The 7,500-nt window shown below is 44.0% G+C and overlaps 10 non-coding genes across 10 annotated transcripts; all 10 read left to right on the top strand.

The window, feature by feature from the left end:
- Positions 1 to 636: 636 nt before the first annotated feature.
- On the top strand, positions 637 to 719 carry trnal-cag (transfer RNA leucine (anticodon CAG)). Its single transcript has one exon. It is a non-coding gene; the product is annotated as a tRNA-Leu (tRNA).
- Positions 720 to 822: 103 nt separating this feature from the next.
- Positions 823 to 904, top strand: trnas-aga (transfer RNA serine (anticodon AGA)). The gene has a single exon. It is a non-coding gene; the product is annotated as a tRNA-Ser (tRNA).
- A 1,039-nt stretch (positions 905 to 1,943) lies between these two features.
- trnal-cag (transfer RNA leucine (anticodon CAG)) lies at positions 1,944 to 2,026 on the top strand. Its single transcript has one exon. It is a non-coding gene; the product is annotated as a tRNA-Leu (tRNA).
- Positions 2,027 to 2,129: 103 nt separating this feature from the next.
- Positions 2,130 to 2,211, top strand: trnas-aga (transfer RNA serine (anticodon AGA)). Its single transcript has one exon. It is a non-coding gene; the product is annotated as a tRNA-Ser (tRNA).
- A 1,039-nt stretch (positions 2,212 to 3,250) lies between these two features.
- trnal-cag (transfer RNA leucine (anticodon CAG)) lies at positions 3,251 to 3,333 on the top strand. The gene has a single exon. It is a non-coding gene; the product is annotated as a tRNA-Leu (tRNA).
- A 103-nt stretch (positions 3,334 to 3,436) lies between these two features.
- On the top strand, positions 3,437 to 3,518 carry trnas-aga (transfer RNA serine (anticodon AGA)). Its single transcript has one exon. It is a non-coding gene; the product is annotated as a tRNA-Ser (tRNA).
- Positions 3,519 to 4,557: 1,039 nt separating this feature from the next.
- Positions 4,558 to 4,640, top strand: trnal-cag (transfer RNA leucine (anticodon CAG)). The gene has a single exon. It is a non-coding gene; the product is annotated as a tRNA-Leu (tRNA).
- A 1,224-nt stretch (positions 4,641 to 5,864) lies between these two features.
- On the top strand, positions 5,865 to 5,947 carry trnal-cag (transfer RNA leucine (anticodon CAG)). Its single transcript has one exon. It is a non-coding gene; the product is annotated as a tRNA-Leu (tRNA).
- A 103-nt stretch (positions 5,948 to 6,050) lies between these two features.
- Positions 6,051 to 6,132, top strand: trnas-aga (transfer RNA serine (anticodon AGA)). The gene has a single exon. It is a non-coding gene; the product is annotated as a tRNA-Ser (tRNA).
- Positions 6,133 to 7,171: 1,039 nt separating this feature from the next.
- Positions 7,172 to 7,254, top strand: trnal-cag (transfer RNA leucine (anticodon CAG)). The gene has a single exon. It is a non-coding gene; the product is annotated as a tRNA-Leu (tRNA).
- The last annotated feature ends 246 nt before the right edge of the window (positions 7,255 to 7,500 follow it).

Genomic DNA, 7,500 nt, shown 5'->3' with positions numbered 1-7,500 from the left:
ATTGCAACCAGTCTGCTACATCTCGCATACATGCATTTTATAGCTACCTGAAGGCTACTGTCGACATATTTCTGCCAGTAACAATTGGAATATTTTTCCTGCCACTAATAAATATGTCAATGGCATTTAAAGTGCATTTTGGTGTCCTCAACAGTAGGTTAACTGCACAAATTGATCCAACTGAAGTAATGTCCTATTACTAAATACATTTGATAAGTACTTGAGAATCTCAGCCAGTCTCTATGGGGGTACAGGGACAGGAAATTGGATTCTGTAAAAAATGGCAAGGTATGAAATTTCAGTATGTTAAATGTCAAGATTGGCACTTATTAAAACCGTAGTTTGGGTAAACCCTTACAATTTGGCACACCACAGTAGTTTGGGGTTACATCTCTACACTCGCAAAAGGCAGAGAGATGGCTGAGAGCTCATTTTCAGTGGGAGGACAGCTACGCTTCTACAAATGAAATAACAATTTACACTGCAATGCCTCTTTAAGGCACTGAGTAGAAATCTATGGGAGCCTCTGAGTTCAAGTCCTTCTGGTGATGAGTCAAATGTTTTCATTGTAATTGATATTAGCAGCCAATGTCAGGGTTCTTCTGAAGAAACTTCCGAAAAAACTGCCTCTATCCTGTCAGGATGGCCGAGCGGTCTAAGGCGCTGCGTTCAGGTCGCAGTCTCTTCTGGAGGCGTGGGTTCGAATCCCACTTCTGACATTCCATGGGGCTCTTTTCCATCAGCAGATGCATTCAGTTGTGTTTCTGCACGTGCTTGTGAGGATGAACTTTTCAAGCACAGCCGCCGTGAGCAGGCAGCCAGGTAATCGTGGCCGAGTGGTTAAGGCGATGGACTAGAAATCCATTGGGGTCTCCCCGCGCAGGTTCGAATCCTGCCGATTACGTCCAGTGTGTTTTCGTGGCAATTCATGTTGGCAGCAGATTGTTCTGCGTCTCCTGTTACTAACTACATTTGATAAGTACTTGAGAATCTCACCCAGTCTCTGCGAGGCTTCATCGAAATGAGCCTCTGTGATGCGAACCCGAACCCTAACTTGGGAAAGAAAGTACTTCTCACTAACCTAACCCTAGAAATTCATTGGGGTCTCAACGGAAAGTTTTGAATCCTGCCCATTACGGCCCGTGTGTTTTCCTTGCAATTCAAGTTGGGAGCCGAAAGATACTCTCTGTTAAGCACACAAGCTCAATTTTGGTAACATCAGCTTTCTAGGTACATTTTGCTACTCCTTCAATATGCCATGATCTATCACAACATATGACAAAAGCATTGCCATGTTCCTGCATCAAATTGCTACCAGTCTGCTATATCTCGCATACATGCATTTTATAGCTACCTGAAGGCTACTGTCGACATATTTCTGCCAGTAACAATTGGAATATTTCTCCTGCCACTAATAAATATGTCAATGGCATTTAAAGTGCATTTTGGTGTCCTCAACAGTAGGTTAACTGCACAAATTGATCCAACTGAAGTAATGTCCTATTACTAAATACATTTGATAAGTACTTGAGAATCTCAGCCAGTCTCTATGGGGGTACAGGGACAGGAAATTGGATTCTGTAAAAAATGGCAAGGTATGAAATTTCAGTATATTAAATGTCAAGATTGGCACTTATTCAAACCGTCGTTTGGGTAAACCCTTACAATTTGGCACACCACAGTAGTTTGGGGTTACAGCTCTGCACTCGCAAAAGGCAGAGAGATGGCTGAGAGCTCATTTTCAGTGGGAGGACAGCTACGCTTCTACAAATGAAATAACAATTTACACTGCAATGCCTCTTTAAGGCACTGAGTAGAAATCTATGGGAGCCTCTGAGTTCAAGTCCGTCTGGTGATGAGTCAAATGTTTTCATTGTAATTGATATTAGCAGCCAATGTCAGGGTTCTTCTGAAGAAACTTCCGAAAAAACTGCCTCTATCCTGTCAGGATGGCCGAGCGGTCTAAGGCGCTGCGTTCAGGTCGCAGTCTCTTCTGGAGGCGTGGGTTCGAATCCCACTTCTGACAGTCCATGGGGCTCTTTTCCATCAGCAGATGCATTCAGTTGTGTTTCTGCACGTGCTTGTGAAGATGAACTTTTCAAGCACAGCCGCCGTGAGCAGGCAGCCAGGTAATCGTGGCCGAGTGGTTAAGGCGATGGACTAGAAATCCATTGGGGTCTCCCCGCGCAGGTTCGAATCCTGCCGATTACGTCCAGTGTGTTTTCGTGGCAATTCATGTTGGCAGCAGATTGTTCTGCGTCTCCTGTTACTAACTACATTTGATAAGTACTTGAGAATCTCACCCAGTCTCTGCGAGGCTTCATCGAAATGAGCCTCTGTGATGCGAACCCGAACCCTAACTTGGGAAAGAAAGTACTTCTCACTAACCTAACCCTAGAAATTCATTGGGGTCTCAACGGAAAGTTTTGAATCCTGCCCATTACGGCCCGTGTGTTTTCCTTGCAATTCAAGTTGGGAGCCGAAAGATACTCTCTGTTAAGCACACAAGCTCAATTTTGGTAACATCAGCTTTCTAGGTACATTTTGCTACTCCTTCAATATGCCATGATCTATCACAACATATGACAAAAGCATTGCCATGTTCCTGCATCAAATTGCTACCAGTCTGCTATATCTCGCATACATGCATTTTATAGCTACCTGAAGGCTACTGTCGACATATTTCTGCCAGTAACAATTGGAATATTTCTCCTGCCACTAATAAATATGTCAATGGCATTTAAAGTGCATTTTGGTGTCCTCAACAGTAGGTTAACTGCACAAATTGATCCAACTGAAGTAATGTCCTATTACTAAATACATTTGATAAGTACTTGAGAATCTCAGCCAGTCTCTATGGGGGTACAGGGACAGGAAATTGGATTCTGTAAAAAATGGCAAGGTATGAAATTTCAGTATATTAAATGTCAAGATTGGCACTTATTCAAACCGTCGTTTGGGTAAACCCTTACAATTTGGCACACCACAGTAGTTTGGGGTTACAGCTCTGCACTCGCAAAAGGCAGAGAGATGGCTGAGAGCTCATTTTCAGTGGGAGGACAGCTACGCTTCTACAAATGAAATAACAATTTACACTGCAATGCCTCTTTAAGGCACTGAGTAGAAATCTATGGGAGCCTCTGAGTTCAAGTCCTTCTGGTGATGAGTCAAATGTTTTCATTGTAATTGATATTAGCAGCCAATGTCAGGGTTCTTCTGAAGAAACTTCCGAAAAAACTGCCTCTATCCTGTCAGGATGGCCGAGCGGTCTAAGGCGCTGCGTTCAGGTCGCAGTCTCTTCTGGAGGCGTGGGTTCGAATCCCACTTCTGACAGTCCATGGGGCTCTTTTCCATCAGCAGATGCATTCAGTTGTGTTTCTGCACGTGCTTGTGAAGATGAACTTTTCAAGCACAGCCGCCGTGAGCAGGCAGCCAGGTAATCGTGGCCGAGTGGTTAAGGCGATGGACTAGAAATCCATTGGGGTCTCCCCGCGCAGGTTCGAATCCTGCCGATTACGTCCAGTGTGTTTTCGTGGCAATTCATGTTGGCAGCAGATTGTTCTGCGTCTCCTGTTACTAACTACATTTGATAAGTACTTGAGAATCTCACCCAGTCTCTGCGAGGCTTCATCGAAATGAGCCTCTGTGATGCGAACCCGAACCCTAACTTGGGAAAGAAAGTACTTCTCACTAACCTAACCCTAGAAATTCATTGGGGTCTCAACGGAAAGTTTTGAATCCTGCCCATTACGGCCCGTGTGTTTTCCTTGCAATTCAAGTTGGGAGCCGAAAGATACTCTCTGTTAAGCACACAAGCTCAATTTTGGTAACATCAGCTTTCTAGGTACATTTTGCTACTCCTTCAATATGCCATGATCTATCACAACATATGACAAAAGCATTGCCATGTTCCTGCATCAAATTGCTACCAGTCTGCTATATCTCGCATACATGCATTTTATAGCTACCTGAAGGCTACTGTCGACATATTTCTGCCAGTAACAATTGGAATATTTCTCCTGCCACTAATAAATATGTCAATGGCATTTAAAGTGCATTTTGGTGTCCTCAACAGTAGGTTAACTGCACAAATTGATCCAACTGAAGTAATGTCCTATTACTAAATACATTTGATAAGTACTTGAGAATCTCAGCCAGTCTCTATGGGGGTACAGGGACAGGAAATTGGATTCTGTAAAAAATGGCAAGGTATGAAATTTCAGTATATTAAATGTCAAGATTGGCACTTATTCAAACCGTCGTTTGGGTAAACCCTTACAATTTGGCACACCACAGTAGTTTGGGGTTACAGCTCTGCACTCGCAAAAGGCAGAGAGATGGCTGAGAGCTCATTTTCAGTGGGAGGACAGCTACGCTTCTACAAATGAAATAACAATTTACACTGCAATGCCTCTTTAAGGCACTGAGTAGAAATCTATGGGAGCCTCTGAGTTCAAGTCCTTCTGGTGATGAATCAAATGTTTTCATTGTAATTGATATTAGCAGCCAATGTCAGGGTTCTTCTGAAGAAACTTCCGAAAAAACTGCCTCTATCCTGTCAGGATGGCCGAGCGGTCTAAGGCGCTGCGTTCAGGTCGCAGTCTCTTCTGGAGGCGTGGGTTCGAATCCCACTTCTGACAGTCCATGGGGCTCTTTTCCATCAGCAGATGCATTCAGTTGTGTTTCTGCACGTGCTTGTGAAGATGAACTTTTCTAGCACAGCCGCCGTGAGCAGGCAGCCAGGTAATCGTGGCCGAGTGGTTAAGGCGATGGACTAGAAATCCATTGGGGTCTCCCCGCTCAGGTTCGAATCCTGCCGATTACGTCCAGTGTGTTTTCGTGGCAATTCATGTTGGCAGCAGATTGTTCTGCGTCTCCTGTTACTAACTACATTTGATAAGTACTTGAGAATCTCACCCAGTCTCTGCGAGGCTTCATCGAAATGAGCCTCTGTGATGCGAACCCGAACCCTAACTTGGGAAAGAAAGTACTTCTCACTAACCTAACCCTAGAAATTCATTGGGGTCTCAACGGAAAGTTTTGAATCCTGCCCATTACGGCCCGTGTGTTTTCCTTGCAATTCAAGTTGGGAGCCGAAAGATACTCTCTGTTAAGCACACAAGCTCAAGTTTGGTAACATCAGCTTTCTAGGTACATTTTGCTACTCCTTCAATATGCCATGATCTATCACAACATATGACAAAAGCATTGCTATGTTCCTGCATCAAATTGCAACCAGTCTGCTACATCTCGCATACATGCATTTTATAGCTACCTGAAGGCTACTGTCGACATATTTCTGCCAGTAACAATTGGAATATTTTTCCTGCCACTAATAAATATGTCAATGGCATTTAAAGTGCATTTTGGTGTCCTCAACAGTAGGTTAACTGCACAAATTGATCCAACTGAAGTAATGTCCTATTACTAAATACATTTGATAAGTACTTGAGAATCTCAGCCAGTCTCTATGGGGGTACAGGGACAGGAAATTGGATTCTGTAAAAAATGGCAAGGTATGAAATTTCAGTATGTTAAATGTCAAGATTGGCACTTATTAAAACCGTAGTTTGGGTAAACCCTTACAATTTGGCACACCACAGTAGTTTGGGGTTACATCTCTACACTCGCAAAAGGCAGAGAGATGGCTGAGAGCTCATTTTCAGTGGGAGGACAGCTACGCTTCTACAAATGAAATAACAATTTACACTGCAATGCCTCTTTAAGGCACTGAGTAGAAATCTATGGGAGCCTCTGAGTTCAAGTCCTTCTGGTGATGAGTCAAATGTTTTCATTGTAATTGATATTAGCAGCCAATGTCAGGGTTCTTCTGAAGAAACTTCCGAAAAAACTACGGCCATCCTGTCAGGATGGCCGAGCGGTCTAAGGCGCTGCGTTCAGGTCGCAGTCTCTTCTGGAGGCGTGGGTTCGAATCCCACTTCTGACATTCCATGGGGCTCTTTTCCATCAGCAGATGCATTCAGTTGTGTTTCTGCACGTGCTTGTGAGGATGAACTTTTCAAGCACAGCCGCCGTGAGCAGGCAGCCAGGTAATCGTGGCCGAGTGGTTAAGGCGATGGACTAGAAATCCATTGGGGTCTCCCCGCGCAGGTTCGAATCCTGCCGATTACGTCCAGTGTGTTTTCGTGGCAATTCATGTTGGCAGCAGATTGTTCTGCGTCTCCTGTTACTAACTACATTTGATAAGTACTTGAGAATCTCACCCAGTCTCTGCGAGGCTTCATCGAAATGAGCCTCTGTGATGCGAACCCGAACCCTAACTTGGGAAAGAAAGTACTTCTCACTAACCTAACCCTAGAAATTCATTGGGGTCTCAACGGAAAGTTTTGAATCCTGCCCATTACGGCCCGTGTGTTTTCCTTGCAATTCAAGTTGGGAGCCGAAAGATACTCTCTGTTAAGCACACAAGCTCAATTTTGGTAACATCAGCTTTCTAGGTACATTTTGCTACTCCTTCAATATGCCATGATCTATCACAACATATGACAAAAGCATTGCCATGTTCCTGCATCAAATTGCTACCAGTCTGCTATATCTCGCATACATGCATTTTATAGCTACCTGAAGGCTACTGTCGACATATTTCTGCCAGTAACAATTGGAATATTTCTCCTGCCACTAATAAATATGTCAATGGCATTTAAAGTGCATTTTGGTGTCCTCAACAGTAGGTTAACTGCACAAATTGATCCAACTGAAGTAATGTCCTATTACTAAATACATTTGATAAGTACTTGAGAATCTCAGCCAGTCTCTATGGGGGTACAGGGACAGGAAATTGGATTCTGTAAAAAATGGCAAGGTATGAAATTTCAGTATATTAAATGTCAAGATTGGCACTTATTCAAACCGTCGTTTGGGTAAACCCTTACAATTTGGCACACCACAGTAGTTTGGGGTTACAGCTCTGCACTCGCAAAAGGCAGAGAGATGGCTGAGAGCTCATTTTCAGTGGGAGGACAGCTACGCTTCTACAAATGAAATAACAATTTACACTGCAATGCCTCTTTAAGGCACTGAGTAGAAATCTATGGGAGCCTCTGAGTTCAAGTCCTTCTGGTGATGAATCAAATGTTTTCATTGTAATTGATATTAGCAGCCAATGTCAGGGTTCTTCTGAAGAAACTTCCGAAAAAACTGCCTCTATCCTGTCAGGATGGCCGAGCGGTCTAAGGCGCTGCGTTCAGGTCGCAGTCTCTTCTGGAGGCGTGGGTTCGAATCCCACTTCTGACAGTCCATGGGGCTCTTTTCCATCAGCAGATGCATTCAGTTGTGTTTCTGCACGTGCTTGTGAAGATGAACTTTTCTAGCACAGCCGCCGTGAGCAGGCAGCCAGGTAATCGTGGCCGAGTGGTTAAGGCGATGGACTAGAAATCCATTGGGGTCTCCCCGCTCAGGTTCGAATCCTGCCGATTACGTCCAGTGTGTTTTCGTGGCAATTCATGTTGGCAGCAGATTGTTCTGCGTCTCCTGTTACTA

Source organism: Conger conger, chromosome 15, assembly GCF_963514075.1.
Source record: "Conger conger chromosome 15, fConCon1.1, whole genome shotgun sequence".
Classification (NCBI taxonomy): domain Eukaryota; kingdom Metazoa; phylum Chordata; class Actinopteri; order Anguilliformes; family Congridae; genus Conger; species Conger conger.
This window is presented reverse-complemented; position numbering and strand designations above follow the sequence as displayed.